At 42.3% G+C, this 16,817-nt stretch overlaps 1 protein-coding gene and 1 long non-coding RNA gene across 4 annotated transcripts in view; one reads left to right on the top strand and one right to left on the bottom strand.

Annotated features, from left to right (window-relative positions):
* FTO (FTO alpha-ketoglutarate dependent dioxygenase) overlaps nucleotides 1-16,817 on the top strand; it is a 391,465-nt gene that overhangs the window by 19,606 nt on the left and 355,042 nt on the right.
* On the bottom strand, nucleotides 1,483-16,631 carry LOC146402291 (uncharacterized). Its single transcript, XR_014805903.1, has 3 exons — nucleotides 16,529-16,631; nucleotides 9,172-11,672; nucleotides 1,483-8,900 (listed from the first exon to the last, which is right to left on the bottom strand). It is a non-coding gene; the product is annotated as an uncharacterized LOC146402291 (long non-coding RNA).

Here is a 16,817-nt window from a genome sequence, read left to right as displayed (position 1 = left end):
GAAATTATCAAATTTTGGGGGGCAGAAACTGTTAAAAATATGTATGTATAAAGTTGTGTCCTTTGAAATATCTACCACAGAACTTTGTTGACAGATACACAGTAAATATTTGTTGACTGACTATTTCCTGACTCATTTTTCAAATGCTCACTACCGAGTGATCCTTAAGCTTTCCAAGACCTAGGCCCCCTGTACCCAACCATGGGATTTCTAGTTTACTGTGAAAAAAGGCTTCTAGTTGACTTTCGATGACCTAGACAGCTGCATCAACATGCAGTTGATGGAATGGATGTGGAAGTTCCTTTTGTGGCTCAGTGGCTAACGAACCCAATTAGGATCCATGAGGCTATGGGTTCGATCCCTGGCCTTGCTTAGGGGGTAAAGGATCTGGTGTTGCTGTGAGCTGTGGTGTAGGTAGCAGATGAGGCTCGGATCCCACTTTGCTGTGGCTGGGGTGTAGGCCAGCGACTACAGCTCTAATTTAACCCCAGCCTGGGAACTTGCATATGCCACAAGTGTGGCCTTAAAAAGCAAAAATAAAATAAAATAAAAAATAAATGGATATGCCTTGTTTGAGGACATAAACCTTTTGGGACACTCCTATTTCCTCTACAGAGGAAAGCTGGAGACATAACTTTCTTCCCAACATATAGACTCATTTGATAACAAATTATAAAATTCTCTTCCATTGTCAGAAGTCTGAGAGCAGTTTTTTTAAAAAAATTATTTGAAGGCAAAAGAAATAAACGGTTATTCCTTCCCTTTCCATTACAATTACAATTGCATTGCTTCCCTTGCCCCAAGATTTATTTTTATTTTAAACTTATTTTGTGTATTGCTTTGGAGGAGTGATACTATATCACTGTCTCTTATACTTAAGACTTCACATGTTCTTTGGGGAAGTGAATGCCGTCTAAGTCTGTCTTAGATGAGGAGATCGCTTTTAAAAAGTGCTAAAGGCCTTCCAAAGACAGTGTTGGTATTTTTCTGTGTAATTGTTAAATATTCTAAGAATGGTACTCACTGAAGGGCTTCACATGACCACTGACATTTCAGTTCTGTGTTTCTGGGAGAGTGTGTGAGTGTGCAGTACCCCTCCTGTGCCCCCCCCCCCCCCAATCTCTCCCTCCCCGTTTTTAAAAACAGTTCATTGCAGCTGGAAAAAGGTGGTATAACTTTAAAAACACAGATACCCTTTAGTCAACTTTTAAAGATTCCTATGAGACTTTATATCTCCAATAATTGATGGCAAATTCTGTTTGGTTGTTTTTAAGCTCACACTGTGAGGATGTACAAAAAAAAGTTTCCCTCGGCGTTCGCCTTGTAGCTCAGCAGAAACGAATCTGACCAGCATCCATGAGGACGCAGGTTCCATCCCAGGCCTCGCTCAGTGGGTTGAGGATCCGGCATTGCTGTGTGCTGTGGTGTATGTAGGTCGCAGACGTGGCTTGAATCCTGCATTGCTGTGGCTGCGGTGTAGACCAGCAGCTATAGCTCCAATTCAACCCCTAGCCTGGAAACCTCCATATGCCATGGGTATGGCTCTAAAAAGACAAAAAAAGAAAAAGAAAAAAAAAAAAAAAGAGTTTCATCTCGGAGAACCAAAAGCTAAGGTGATGATGATGTATTAAGTCGGCCAGCCCCTGAGGAACCGTGTCACGTTCCCACCCTTGCGTGGAGCTTTGGAGGGTCATTACTTTCATCTCTTCCCTCAATGACCTCATTTCCTTCGTCCAAACGTATGGTAACGTTTTGGTACGTTTTCTGGCCTGTGGTACCTGACAGCTTGGCATTTGGTTGTATTACATTTGACATTTTATTATTGTTTATATCAGTGTTGTATGTAATTCTCTTTTTCCTGGGGAGATTATGAGTTCCCTCTGGCCCAGAACCATACATTTGTTGGATGTGTCTAACAAGGTACTAAAGAGAGGGTTGGCTTTCAACATTTTGGGTCAAATGGAACAGATATAAACTAGAAGGTTTTTGTTTTTGTTTTTGTTTGTAACTTGACAGAGCATTTATTTATCATCAGCTCTCGATTTGTTCTCCATCAGTAACTGAGAAGATTTTGTTTAGAAATGTTTTGTGTAAAACCGTGTGATAGGATAGACCTCAGGAAATTGGATTTGTGGATGGTAGGAAAAAGCTTAGATTTTTGGTGGCCCTTTTACTGATCACTGTGTTTTTTAAAAGAGTTATAACTGAACCAGCTATGTGTCCCGATTCACTTTGCCATTTCATCTACTGCTCTTCCTCTTGTTTTTATTTAAGACTATAAAGTTACTTTAGTGTAACTGCTGCTGTCACCTTTGCCCTTAGCTAATCAAATAGTTTACCTTGAGGGAAGCATTTATCTCCCACTTTCATTATTATTATTTTTGTAGCTGTAAAGATATATATTTTATGTCTGCAGAAGGCTGTAACAGTGAAACGAGGTATTGATCTGCTGTATTTAGCAATTTCTTTCCACCTTGCCATCAATAGCATGTCAGCATCTGTCTGTACCGTGGTTGACCTCACAAATAGCTCTTTATGCTCCCATTGGATTCAAATGATATAGTATGCTGAAAACTAAATCAATGAATGATTATAAAGTTTTTAGTATTATTTCATGACCTAGAGGCAACTGGTACTCCTTGCACAGAGCAGTTCAGTGTACACCGAACTGGGTAGAATGAGTGTGTCTGGCTTTTGTTCAGCCAGAAGGAGAAAAGCAGGGCGCTGGCTTGGGTTAGCTCATCGTCTAAACTAATGATCTCAAAGCATTTAGGCTCTTCAGTGAAGCATCTCTCCACACAGAATCAGACGCAGAAAAGAGCAGTGCCTCCATTTAGTTTAATATCCCCCCTCCCCCAGCTTGTAGCAGTATTTCTAAAATTATGTGAGCTTTACGCATCTAGGCTTTTGCTTTCATTTACAGAAGAAAGATGACATTCCTTGCTGTGTCACTGTGTCACTGAGGACCTAACAAAAAGGCACAGAGTCAGAAGAGGGAGCGTCCCCTTGGTCTATAGGTCTCATGGGACTCTTGCTGCTCGCCTCACCTGGAACAAATACCAGGACACTGTTGCTGAGGCCGCATCCTTCAGCCCTTATCCTACTTGTGGGAGTTCTACTCACCCTCACTGATCTGTGGAGCTTTGAAATAGCAGGAATCTCTAATTTGACTGCTGATTATTGCTGAATCCGGCAACATTTTGTTTTGAATCTTCTATAGATATGTATGAAAGACCCTTTTAGCTGTTGAAATTTGGGATATGTGGAAAGGTGAGGGGGGAATAATGGGGAGGGAATGGGGAAAGTGGAACACAGCAGTTGCCAGCCTGCTCTTTTGAGGTTATGAATCGAATGTAAGTCTCTTCAAGAACCTGCCTTTTGAGTGCATTCCTTTGTCCATCAACCCGGTAGAAAGTTTGACAAGGAGTCCATTCATTTATTCTTTAGGTGTCTATTGCGTATCTACTATGTCCGGGGTAGAGTGATTGATATGCGCGTGAGCCCTTCTTCTTGAACATTCCTGAAGAACTGTCACGCCCAGCTTTGTCACACCTGAAATGTGTCTGCCAGCCTTTGTCTACCAGCCTTACCCCTACCAACGGCCGTTACTGCCCCCTCCAAGATATTTGAAGAAGGGAATGAATGATCGGTTTAGGACCATAGGTGGGTATCCTGTGTGTCATCCGCACAAAAGTAGGGCCCCCGTTGTGCAATGTCACAGAGCAGGAAGGCCTGAGGAGGGAATTTAGCCCAGCCGTCTGAATCTGGGCTTGGCAGTGACCCTCTTTTTCTTACGGTATTGACTTTGCTGATATTTAAGTAGCTTGAGCTTTGGACTTTTCCATGTGAGGTTTTTGGGGGATCTCCTCAAGGATCTGCCTCTCCTAAATTCTTGGTTTACCTCTGTTACTCGTTGTGAATCTATGACGGATAAATCAGCTCATCTGTTTTTGAAGCCATTTAAGTTCTTGTTCTGTGTTATCTGTTAAGAATATGCGTGCCGTTGGTTTACTCTGTAGTTATGTCAAGGCGTATTTCCTTTATTTGTCTTGTGTTGGTTCACATTAAACTTTGAGGTTTGCAACCCAGGTCCAAAAGAAAAGGATTTGGGGAAGGCGTTCCTGTTTCCGAATTGCGTCTTTGTGATTTTTTGTGTACCGTACATGCCTGAATATGAAGTAAGGGATTTTCAGTTATCCCTCAGGAGAGAGAAGTCATTTTATATTAAAATTTTCATCTGGTCTCTTGTATTGCAGAATATTCACTCGGTTACTTTATTTCAAAAACAATAGGTATTTGTGGCTTGAAATATTTTTCTTGACCCCAGCTACCTATAATAATCTAAGTTTATTATAATTGCTGGTTTTGCCTGGGAGTGGGAGGTTGACGCATGCTCATACATTACTTAAAATAACATGTTTGGTTATCTGCAGCTCTGTATTGGAGACTAGCTCTGTATGTTCTTGTTGCTAGAGCAAAGGGCAATTAGTTGACCTCTGTCTGTACAAGCTTTAATAATGGGGTGTCTTTGTAAGCTTTGTTCCTTAGAGTTGATAGGTTATCTCCTCTCCCCAGGCTTCCTTAAGGAAGGTTGGGTGATAGTGATCAGGGCTTAAAGAGAGACTTTAGTGCCGCAGTTGGTGTAGACCAACAGCTTTATATAAGGTTCATTTTCGAGTTCATACCTTTAAAGCTGTCCCTGATGAGGGCCACTTATGGCTCTATTTGTGGATAGAAATCCTATTGTTGCTGAAAAGGGTATAAGAAGTCCTGTTTACCTTAATTCTCCATCCTGGCCAGTCACTTGCAGTGACAATCTTTTGGCTTCTGGATAAGATGAGACATTTCTTTTTACTCAATAAAGATGAAGAAGACTCTTCGTTAATATATGTTCATACACACATCTAAGGGAGATCACTCAATTTCACTGTATAAAAAAGCAATAAGATCTCAAACGTAGAATTGTAGAAGGATGTGTTTGTGTCGTGTGCTAAACTCTGAATCATTTGTGAACTATATTCTTGGGATAAATCTTAAAAAATTATAAAATGTATAGATAAGTTACCGTGTCCTTAAAACCAAATGGCTTTCACTAAATACAATTCTCTCTATACACAGTTACATTCTTGTGTTCTTATAGTTAATATGATATTAATATGACATAATTCCTCTTTAAGATTATTTTGTTTTGCACACACTTAGGAACTTTCCTGGAAAACTGACACCTGGGTTCCTCTGTGCCATTTTGAATGATGTCCTTTATTAGAAACTCGCTAAAGAAGACCAAATGAATTTTGCATTTTCTTTCCTTTTTTTTTAGGCTCTGAGAGTGTGTATGTGTCTGAGACTATGTAGGTGTCTAAAAGCCTAGCATGCTTAAAACCATGGCTGAAGAGTTATGCTTAACTGTATACTTTGCATGCATTTGTGATTTGAAATAGGGGAAAAAAAAGTCAAATCGGAGACAGCTTGAATGGCATGCTGTCAGTTTGGAGCTTCATGAATTGGCAATGGTCTCATTTAGGACCTTCAGATGTGTCTCTGCCTGGACAGAATGAGAACGTTTTGCATGTTCTGGAGGAGACAGCCACTCCTTGCTGCTTCACAATGGGCAGCGGTGCATGACAGTTGCCCTTCATTGCTGGTTTCTTGGAGCTTAACCTCTGACCCTCCACTTAGTCGCTGTGCAGCGGCTGGAGCAGGTCGGAGATGTTGGTGAATGACGGGCATTGGCCTGCAACGTGCTTGTCATTATTCGACTGTCAAAAGGAGCCTGCCATTGGTTTCCATCCAGGTTTGAAACCTCTGTGCAACAGTCCATATTCCTTAACTTCCAGGGCTGTCAACAGCATGATCAAATGTGCATAAAAAAAAATCAGAGTGCTGAATATATCTTCAGTCAGAAGATAGGAAGTTTCACCCTCCTCCTTTCTCTCTCTCTTTCTCTCTTTTCATTTTTCTTTTGGTTGAATATATTCCGATGACTTTCACAGGGCCAAGAGGTTGAATCTGTTGCCACGGTGAAAAAAGTGAACTGTTGTCTCATGTGGTCCGAGTTTCAAACAGCACAATGAGGATCTGAGCAGGTCTGCCAGTTAAAACTCTCAGGCTTGTCTTGCATATCCTCTCAGCTTTCAGCCATTGGTTTAAGGGACTGGGTGGTTTAAGGGACTGGATCCCAGTGGTACCTGGGATGAGCTGACAAGATGAAACATTTACTTTGGTTTTTATGTGATTTTGCAAAGGAATGGAGAGGTCAGTTTGTACGATTTGTAAAGCAGGGATTGGGGAAATTTAAAATAATGAAGGGAGGATAAGACTTTTTTTTTTTTCATGGTAAAGAAGTTCAAACACAAGGAGTTTAATTGGCTGTGATCAAGTTTTAGAGACTTCAGAGGTCAAGCTTAGGCAAGGAGATTCTTAGATACACAGAAATATGGCCGTCAAAGCCATCTCTCCGTGTAAATCTGAGACTCTGAATGCAGAAGCATCCCAAAGTAGAAAGGGATGAGGAAAAGCCCAACCATATTCTTAAAGTATATGAAAAATTCTGGTGACTAAACTTGGTTTCCTTCTGGTGTTGTGTGGTGGATGGGGTGGGAATTTCAGTTTGGCTTCTGCCACATCCAGCCGTGTCACGTTGAGTGAGTCAGTTCACCCTTTAGTCTCAGTTTCTTCATGTGCAGAAGTAGGGGTACTTCCGTCCTGTGGTGAGGACGAAAGGAGAGATTCTGTTTGAGAAATACTTGCTTTTGTGCAGTACCCTGGGCCCTCCACAGGCACTTCCTGGTTTCCTCTTTATCCTTTTCTGAGCAGAAAAGATTTATCAAGGCACTGTCTGGGCAGATAACATACTCTAGAACTCAAGACAGTCAGTCTTTGCGTTTCAGCTCTTCGACACACCCTCCCGCCACCATTACAGATTTTAGTTCATAATACCACGTTTTAGTCAAGCCCTCAAACCACAGTTTTGAGTGGTCTGCCGGCCTGCCTTCTCCTTCCTTCTCTCGCTCCACAAATATTTTTTAAGCTCTTACTGTGCATTGAGCCGTGTTCTCAGATCTGGAACCCAGCCATGAACTAAACGGACCTACACCACAGCTCGAGGCAATGCAGGATTCCCGACCCACCGAGTGAGGCCAAGGATTGAACCTGCATCCTCACGAATACTGGTTGGATTGGTTTTCATTGCACCACAATGGGAACTCACAAGGGTTGTGTTTTTGTTGGTCTGTTGTATTTTCAGTATCTGGCGTAGTGTCTGGAACAAAACAGACGCTTAAGTAAACTGTCACCTGTTGTGGCATAATCTATGCACATGTTTTGGGACAGATTTATCGTGGGGTTAAATATAATCAGAGGGGAGATATGCCTTTTGAAGATGTTGTAGGTCAAAATATTTCATTATTGTTAATGGCGTGTCTTTCCTTACACCTGCCTCAATCATGCACATCATATTAAAGGAAGAGGAGGGTAGAGCATGAACACATGAGGAAATAGAATATTTTTATCGGCATCCCAATAATTACAGTTATACTAGGATATAGTGTCAGTGAGCAAGGTAGCTCCAGATAAAATTTTATGTTGCCTTTTTAAATAATCCAACATGCCTGTGTGTCTTTTGCCAAGGAAGATAGTAATAAATTTAGTATCCAGTTCAGTCAGTAAGTAAATTTTATAGTCTGTCTATCCATCCATTTATCTTTACATTTTCCAGATGATACTGTAAAGAGTTGGCACCAATTTTTGCATTTTTTGTTATGGTAGAGGCATTTTAATGCCAGAGCATGTTGGAGCTATCATATGACTATAAAAATTAAACAGTTTCTTATTTTTGACCATTCAACTTATTTATTTTTATTAGCATAAATAATGCTGCATTGACTGATTTGTTCAGATGCCCTTATGTGTGATTTATTTATTTATTTTTTAGTGAATAAATTCCTAGAAATAGAACAACTAGGTCAAAAGATCAGACTGTTTTTAAGGCCCTTTGATGCCTCTTGCCAGCTTACCTTCTGGAAAAGGTGCGTAAACTTTGTCAAGATAAGGTGTAAAAAATATCTTATTTGTAGTGTGTTTCTTAGGTTACCTGCACGTGAATTGGGAAATCTCATTGGGGGTTTTAAATTTAAGAGGTCATCTAGAAGAGAGTTCTCTATGGCCATTAAGAGAGGAAGAAGATAGAATGAAAGAACAAACAACAAAAATCTCAAGTTTTGCCCCTTTCAAATGGTCGTAGGCTCTGGTGCACTGATTGGCAGACTGTCCTGGGCTCTCCCAGAACCCGGCTGTAGGAGTGGAGGTCTGCAAATAGGTTGGCTTCTTTTTATGTATTTTTTATGTTTATACTTTGCGGTAAGATTTCTTTCAAAGTAATGGTTTAAAACATAAAATGTTTGGTGTTCTTTTTGTGGCTCAGAGGGTTAAGAACCTGACACAGTGTCCATGAGGATGCAGGTTCCATTCCTGGCCTCGCTCATCGGTGGGTTAAGGATCCAGCATCTCGTGAGCTATAGTCTAGGTCGCAGACGTGGCTCGGATCCCGCTTTGCAGTGACTGTGGCTGTGGCTGGCAGCTACAGTTCCAGTTCGACCCCTAGCCTGGGAACTTACATATGCTGCAGGTGCTGCCCTAAAAAGAAAACAGAGAAAAAACAAAAGTAAAAAGTTTGAAAGCTAGATGAGTAGATCTCTAAGTTCACTTCTTGCTATTTGAGAAGTCATTGTCCTGACTCACTGTTGCTTTCTTTCTTTCTTTTCTTCACCTGCCCCCTGCCCCCACTCCGTGGCATGTGGAACTTCCCAGGCTAGGGATTGAACCCAGCCACAGCAGTAACCCAAGCCACAGTAGTGGCAGCGTGGAATCCTTAACCACTAGACCATCAGGGAACTCCCTCACTGTTGCTTTCTTTTTTTTTTTTTTGATATTTCTTTGGGCCGCTCCCGCGGCATATGGAGGTTCCCAGGCTAGGGGTCAAATCGGAGCTGTAGCCACCGGCCTACGCCAGAGCCACAGCAATGCGGGATCCGAGCCGCGTCTGCAACCTACACCACAGCTCACGGCAACGCCGGGTCGTTAACCCACTGAGCAAGGGCAGGGACCGAACCCGCAACCTCATGGTTCCTAGTCGGATTCCTTAACCACTGCGCCACGACGGGAACTCCCCACTGTTGCTTTCTTAAAGGAACCATCTTGCTGTAGCCCAAGGAGAGGGGGTACCCTGAGTGAAGGGACTCTCCTGCGCTTCACAGCTCTCCTGTTATCTGGTTCAGATCTGCGTGGTTAAGGCAGTGTGGGATCAAATCACTTTCCAGTCCCAAATCCCGTGGAGGAACTGTGAAATACCTGTTTGAGGCAAGGGAGAGGTTAAGGCATCTTAAGGGCAACGACTTCTTTTCTTGCTTTTATTAGCAGTGGTGTCAACATGCACTGAAATGCGATGACCTACCCTCCTTTCTGATAAAAGGAAAGTGACCTGCCTGGCATGGATGGAGAGAGAGGTGCCTGAGGCAGATCACATTGTCACCTCTCGTAATAACAGCAGGCATTAAAAAAAAAAAAAAAAAAAAGCCAGCAGATTTCTGTTTTCCCATGGAAATGTTTGACATTTTTGACTCTTGATGAAATAGTGCTGGGTCGAGGGGAAGAGGGACCATTGTGGTGGTGGAAGAAGTGAATAAAAAGGCAAGAAAGGACTCTGGCTTCGTAAGAGAGACTTGAGGACTCTACAGGAGCTAAAGCCCAGCCCGGTGGTGGTCTGTGGGCAGAGTCTTAGGACCTCACGCCGTAGAGGGAGCTCCTCTTTCAGTCTGTGTTTTAGTTAACCTTCATTTGTGTAGAGCCAAAATCTCTAACATGGCTTGGCTGACTTCTCTAAAGGTGACCTCAATGCAGGACTCCCTGTAGAGTTTGTGGTCTCGGAGGAGATGCCCTTGTGGAAAACTAGACAGCGAATTACCCACTGCTCAGTGGAGGGTTTTCTCCCCAGTTAAATGTATTTTACTTACTTGAGTTTGAGGGGAGTCTGAGGACGCTTGGGAAAAGCTGTAGTTATTTTGAGATGTTTGATGTAATTTAGGGCTTTTTTTAGACAGTAATTATGTGGTTTAACCCGTCATCTTGAAATGTGAATTATATAGAGATTACATAAAAAGTGATATGTGACACTTTTTAGGTGTCTGGGAAGTAGGTTGAGTTTGTCTCTTGTCTATCATGGCAAACTCTTGGGGTTTACTGAGCATGTTATATAAGGATTTCCTCTAGAACTTTCAATCTTAAAATGAAACTTACTTTAGCCAAAATAAAAGAGTCTTTATTAATGGAAGACTGTTTGAGAAGAAAGTAGAAAACACACAATAACAACAATAAAACAAACAGTACTTAAGCCGCATTGTATAAGCATATGGATTCTACAAACCGATGGTATTTTTGGAAGTTTAATTCCCTCATTTGAATCAACTCATGACAAACTTTTTTTTTTTTTAAGGTGTGCAGAACGGAAAAATACTAAAAACGCCTTTTTTTAGGGTAGTGATATTACCTGGTCACATCTAACAATGAAGCCCCCTGCCCTACCCTTTCTTTCTCAAGACTTTGGAGTTTTACACTTGTTAAGGTCTTTTTTCAAGTTGTGAAAATGCCGGCTAATACCGCAACTTCAGATTCCTGATTTCTGATCTATTTATTTAGGTTTCTTATGAATACGAAATTCAGTCTTTTTTTTTTTTTTTTTTTTAAAGGAAGTAATTTGTATTCCGAGCCCTGTCTATTCTGTTCTGCATATTATGAACCTTCCATACAAAATCTGAGAGGAGCAGACATTCCGTGGTGATGTAGGGACTCTTTAATGTTTCCAAAATGACAGTTCTTTCCCCCTAGAATAGATGAGTATGCTGTTCACTTGACTGTAACTCCCAAATGTCTACAGCTCAGGTTGAGTGGCCAATATCACATTAGAGAAGATGTGCATTAAAGTTTTGTGCAATTTGCTCAGTATGAATTTGAAAAACGGTGACTGCCAGTAACGGAATTTCCATTGAACAGTGGATTAAACATGACTTTTCTCACATAAACTTTCTGAAAGAAGGAAGTTCATCTGGAGCAGTGACTTAATAATATAACCAAGGAGTGCTGGTACTTTCCAGTGTTCTGTTCTCCATCTCTAGCACATGGACTTTTTGGTCTGTTGGCTTAACTCAGTGATCACAGGACGGTTGCTGTAGTGCTATACATCATGTCCTCATGTAATTGTTCAAGGCAGGAAGAGGATGGGAAGATAAAAGGGAGTTTTTATTTTAGGTGGAAAACCTTTGTGACAAAGCTCCTAGCAGAATTCTTCATTTTTGTCCTTTTGGCCAGATCTGGATTGCCTGGCCATTCCTGCTTGCCTTGGAGGCTGGGACATCTAGGATCTAGCAAAAGGGAATGATAGTTCCATGTGCTATTGGTAAAAGTTTGTATTCCGTCAGTGGTTTTTGGTTTTGTTTTTGGTCTTTTTTTGGTCTTTTTTTTGTCTTTTTAGGGCTGCACCCGAGGCATATGGAAGTTCCCAGGCTGGGGTCAAATCAGAGCTGCAGCTGCCAGCCTACGCCAGTGCCACAGCAATGCCAGATCCAAGCCATGTCTGCGACCTACACCACAGCTCACGGCAACACCGGATCCTTCACCCACTGAGTGAGGCCAGGGATCGAACCTGCAACCTCAGGGTTCCTAGTCAGATACGCTTCCCGCTGTGCCGACAGGAACTCCCTCTCGATGTTTGTATGTTGAAACCATAACCTCCAGTGGGACGGTATTTGGAGATGGAGTTTGCAGGAGGTCATTAGGGTCAGATGAGTTCCTGAGGATGTGGCCCTCATGATGGGATTAGAACCCTTATAAGAAGTGATAATCAGGAATTCCTGGTGGCTCAGCAGGTTGAGGATCCCTCGCTGTGAGTGTTATGGTGCAGGTTTGATTCCTGGTTTTCTGCATGCTGCAGGCATGGCCAAAAAAAAAAAAAAAAAAAAAAAGAATCTCAGAGAGCGCCCTCTTTCTCTCTCTCTGCACACACAGAGAAGAGGTCGTGTGAGCATTCAGTGAGATGGGGCTGCTTAGAAGCCTCAGGAGGAAGCCTATACTCTGTCAGCACCTCAGTCTTGGACTTCCAGCCTCCAGAACCCTAAGAAATAAGTTTCTGTTGTTTAAGCCACCCCATCTGTGGTATGTTGTTATGGCAGCCCAAGCTAAGATGCTAAGCCTGGCTTGGAACACTCATGACCCCTTCCTTGGAACTGCGGTCATTGCTGCCCTGTTAGGGGTGAGGAGAAGGATGAGCTGGTGAGAGGCCAGCCATGGTTTCTGCCACACTCAGTGACTGTGTGTAGGAAAGACTTATCTTTTATTCCAGAATGGCCAAGGAATGTGGCCCTCGTTACCGTATAACCTTTTGAGACAAATACCTATAAAACCAGGATTGAAAATTTGCATAATTATTGGGTACGTTTAATTAGCACTGTCAGGGTGTTGCAGGTTGTGGCTCGAAGCTGTGGTTATTGCAGCAAATAAGATGGATGGTCTCTGAACTCACAGGGCTCGCAGGTGAGTAGGACAGAAAGATTAGGAAATCATTCCAAAATGGGGCCATGACTGCTCAGAAGAGGGGACAGCACAGTTTGCTGTGCGGTGAGTGGAAATGAGCTCACTCAGACTCAGGGGCTCAGGGCAGGCTTCTTAGAGGAGGTCACATCCTCCCCTGAAGTGCAGGACTCCCATCATCTCAGAAACGGATGAACCGATCGCCTTCTCTTGCCGATCAAGGCACCAACCGGTCCACTCTTCTTGCGAATTTGAGAATCGCCTGCACTTCTTGGGGGTGGGCAATTGAATCAGCAGCTCTGAAAGCAGCATAGCACAGTGGAAATAGCATCGCCTTCGAAGCCAGCCAGATAAAAGATTCTGCCTCCAACTAGCTGTGTAAAAAAGAAGGTTTCTCTGAGCCTCAGTTTCTTATTCCATAGAGTGGAGTGGATATACATTGCTGTATAGATGCCGTAGTAGAAATAGCAAGCGCTAATATGACACTTGACACGTGCAAGACATTTCTCCCAACACTTGATCTCACTTAATGTATGTTATCCTTCAACTCGACCCCAGCCTGGGAACCGCCATATGCCTCGGGTGTGGCCTGAAAAAGCAAAAGCAAAACAAAACAAAAACAAATAAAAAATACGTTATCCTTATGAAATGTCTTATCACTATCTCTGTCTTACAGATGAAGAGACTGGGGACAGAGAGATTAAATCATGTGCACGGAGATCCCCAGCTAGTAGCTGGCAGAACTGGATTTGAACACAGGCTGTCTGGCTCCTGAACTCTCTGCTCTACTTGGGACCTGAGAAGTTAGTTGTACACTCTTCTGTACTCCGCCGTAGTGGGCAGATCAAGTCAGACTCCTAACTTAGTGCCAGTGAATAATTTCTGGGCTTCCTCAAGCCAGTATTACTTCCCTTTGGGAAGTCTTATGTTACCCTTTCTTTCTCTCGCCTCTATCCTCAGTCATTGATGGTCTTTCACTTTGTCAGCAGCTCTAAAATCTGACCCTCGCTCATTCCTACTGCTGCTGCTGTAGTTTAGATGATCTCAAAATACCTCCTTCCAGCAAAATGGCTGGAAGCTTCCTAACTGGCTTTCTCACCTCTCTCCTTCCCTTCTTTTCAGCATCCCTCCTCTCTTCTTGTCAGTCCATCTTTTACGTAACTAACAGAATAGCTTCTCTTTCTTTTTTCTTTTTCGCTTTTTGGGGCCACACCCACGGCATATGGAGGTTCCCAGGCTAGGGGTTGAATCGGAGCTACAGCTGCCAGCTTTTGCCACAGCCGCAGCAACGCCAGATCTGAGCTGCATCTAGGACCTACACCACAGCTCACAGCAACGCCTTTAACCCACTGAGCAAGGCCAGGGATCGAACTTGCATCCTCATGGTTCCTAGTCGAATTCGTTTCTGCTGTGCCACGACTCGAACTCCCCTGTTTTCTTTTTTTTGGCCACACCTGCAGCATGCAGAAGTTCCTGGGCCAGGGATCGAACCTGAGCCACAGTGGGTATCTGAACCACAGTAGTGATGGTGCTGGAATCTTAATCACTAGGCTACCAGGGAACCCCATGATTTCTTATTTTTTGACTCTGGTCTTAATTCACTGTAGGTCTTTGTTAAATGCATTCCTTTGCTGGTAGAATGAAGTCCAAGTGTCGTGGGTGGCTGTGTATCTTTTTATTTCCAGGTCACAATCTAATTTCCCCTCCCAGCTCTGCCCCTCTCTGCCTTCCCTCTTCCAGGCCCATCTAGTTACGGTTTGTTTTGTCAGGGCTGCCCCCTTCAGCTTCACTTCATCCCTCCAACCCTCTGTCCTCTCCCAACCCCACCTCTGCAGTTCAACTGGGGGGAAAATCCAGCACCTTCTCAAGATTAATTTGAAAGTTGCTGCCTCTGCAAATCCTTCCTTCCATTGTGTGCCTGCTTATCAGTTCCGTTTCTGATCACTTTGTACTTCACCATCATTGCGTGGTGGTGGCTCTTTGATGGTGAGTCCCTGGGAGCAGGAACCCCATCAGTGTGTGTTTCTACAGAGCACAGTGCAGTTTTGCCAATGGAAGGGCTATTTTGATACGGTGATATGATGTCCTGAGAATGTATTTTCAATTTTGCATGATGGGCCTATTTTCACTTATTACTCTGTGTGAGGGAGATTCATATGCGCACACACACACACACACACACACACACACACACACACACACACACACACACGTATAATGATGCTCCCTATTACCTAGCAGCGGTTGGACCCTTCATTAATTTGACTTGTGCGATGCCTTCTAGGGATACAGATATTGGTTCTCTTGGGTTGACTTTGTGATGAAAGAATCTGTCCTCAATGATGTCTGTACACTTTTGCATGTACTTTTTCCAACAATTATTTTTATTTTTTCATCACATTGCTAACATTCACAGGTAAAATGGAATCACGTGGTACAGAGGGATTGTGATGGAAAATAACAACTCTCTCCCTTATTCCTCCCCAACTCGCCCACTTAGAGATGACTATTCTTTTTTTTTTTTTTTTAACTTTGTTGAGATTTAATTTGCGTATGTACAATTTGCCCATTAAAGTGTACAGTCCAGGAGTCCCCTTGTGGCACAGCAGGTTAAGAATCTTATGTTGTCACTATAGCTGCTGTGGCACAAGTTCGATCCCTGGCTTGGGACCTTCCATGTGATGAGTGTACAACCAAAAAAAAAAAGTATGTAATTCAGTGTTTTGTTTCGGTCTCTTCACAAGGTTGTGCAGTGTTCATCATGGAAATCCAACTTTAGAACATTTTCTTCTTCTCTAAAAGAAACTATCCTCATTAGCTGTCATTCCCCATTCGCTCTTATCAACCAGCCACCACCCATGCTCGGCCCTAAGCAAATACTAATCAACTTTCTGTGTTTAGAGATTGCCTATTATTGACATTTGATTTTTTTTAGTCTTTTTTAAAATGAGTCAATGAACTTTATTACATTTATAGTTTTACAACGATCATCACAACCCAATTTTAGAGCATTACCATCCCAATGAAATCATGTAATATGAGGTCTTTTGTAACTAGCTTCTTTTACTATATATAATTTGTATGTTTTCAAGGTTCAGTTATGGCTAGAATAGAAATATTTTATTTCTTTTCATGGCTGAATAATATTCCATTACATGGCTGTACCACATTTTATTTACCCATTTATCACCTGATAATAAATGGACATGCGTTCTTAGAAAAGGCCATTTGTTCTTTTCACTTTTTGGCATTATGAGTAATGCTGCTGTAAACATTTGTGAACAAGTTTTCATATAGATATGTTTTCATTTCTCTTGGGTGTATACCTAAGAGTGGATTTTATTGAGCTATGTGGTAACTCAATATTTTGTATTTAACTTTTTGAAGAAAAGCTAAACTACTTTCCAAGGCAACTATGACCTATTACATCCCCGCAACAATGTAGAAAGGGTTCTGATTTTTTCACATCCTTGCCAGTACTTGTCATTTTCTGTTTTTGTTTTTTTTTTTAAGCTTTTTTTTTTTTTTTTTTTTTTGTCTTTTGTCTTTTTAGGGCTGCACCCATGGCATATGGAGGTTCCCAGGCTAGGGATCTAATTGGAGCTGTTGTTGCAGGCCTATACCATAGCCAAAGCAACACCAGATCCTTAACCCACTGAGTGAGGCCAGGGATCGAACCTGCATCCTCATAGTTCCTAGTTGGATTCGTTTCCGATGCGCCACAACGGGAACTCTGTCATTGTCCAATTTTTACCTCTCATTCAACTTCCATAATATTATGAGTTGGCCAAAGAAAATACTCTGTTTTTTTTCTTTTTAGGGCTGCACCCATGGCATATGGAGGATTCCCAGGCTAAGGGTCTAATCAGCCTACACCACAGCCACAGCAATGGGAGATCTGAGCCGTGTCTGCAACCTACACCGCAGCAATGCCAGATCCTTAACCCACTGAGTGGGGCCACGAATTGAACCTGCATCCTCATGGATACTAGTTGGGTTTGTTTCTGCTGAGCCACAATGGGAACTCCAAAAAAAAAAAAAAAAAAAAAAAATTCTTACTCTTATTTTATGGGTGAAAACTGCCAAGTCAAAGTACAGATGAAATGAAATGCCTAGTCTGTGTATGAATAGATGAGGGGTGAGGGTGGGGGGAAGGCATGGATATTTCAAAACAGTGAATCATCCAGAAAGAATTTAGAAGTTTTTGAATTAGATACTTAGGTTGGAGATCACTTTTT

Source organism: Sus scrofa, chromosome 6 (assembly GCF_054392235.1).
Source record: "Sus scrofa isolate SSC_HxYL_T2T_F1_AM1 chromosome 6, Sscrofa_HxYL_maternal_Yorkshire_Landrace_v2.0, whole genome shotgun sequence".
NCBI classification, from domain to species: domain Eukaryota; kingdom Metazoa; phylum Chordata; class Mammalia; order Artiodactyla; family Suidae; genus Sus; species Sus scrofa.
The sequence above is the reverse complement of the archived record's forward strand: the minus strand, read 5'-3'. Positions and strand labels throughout refer to the sequence as shown.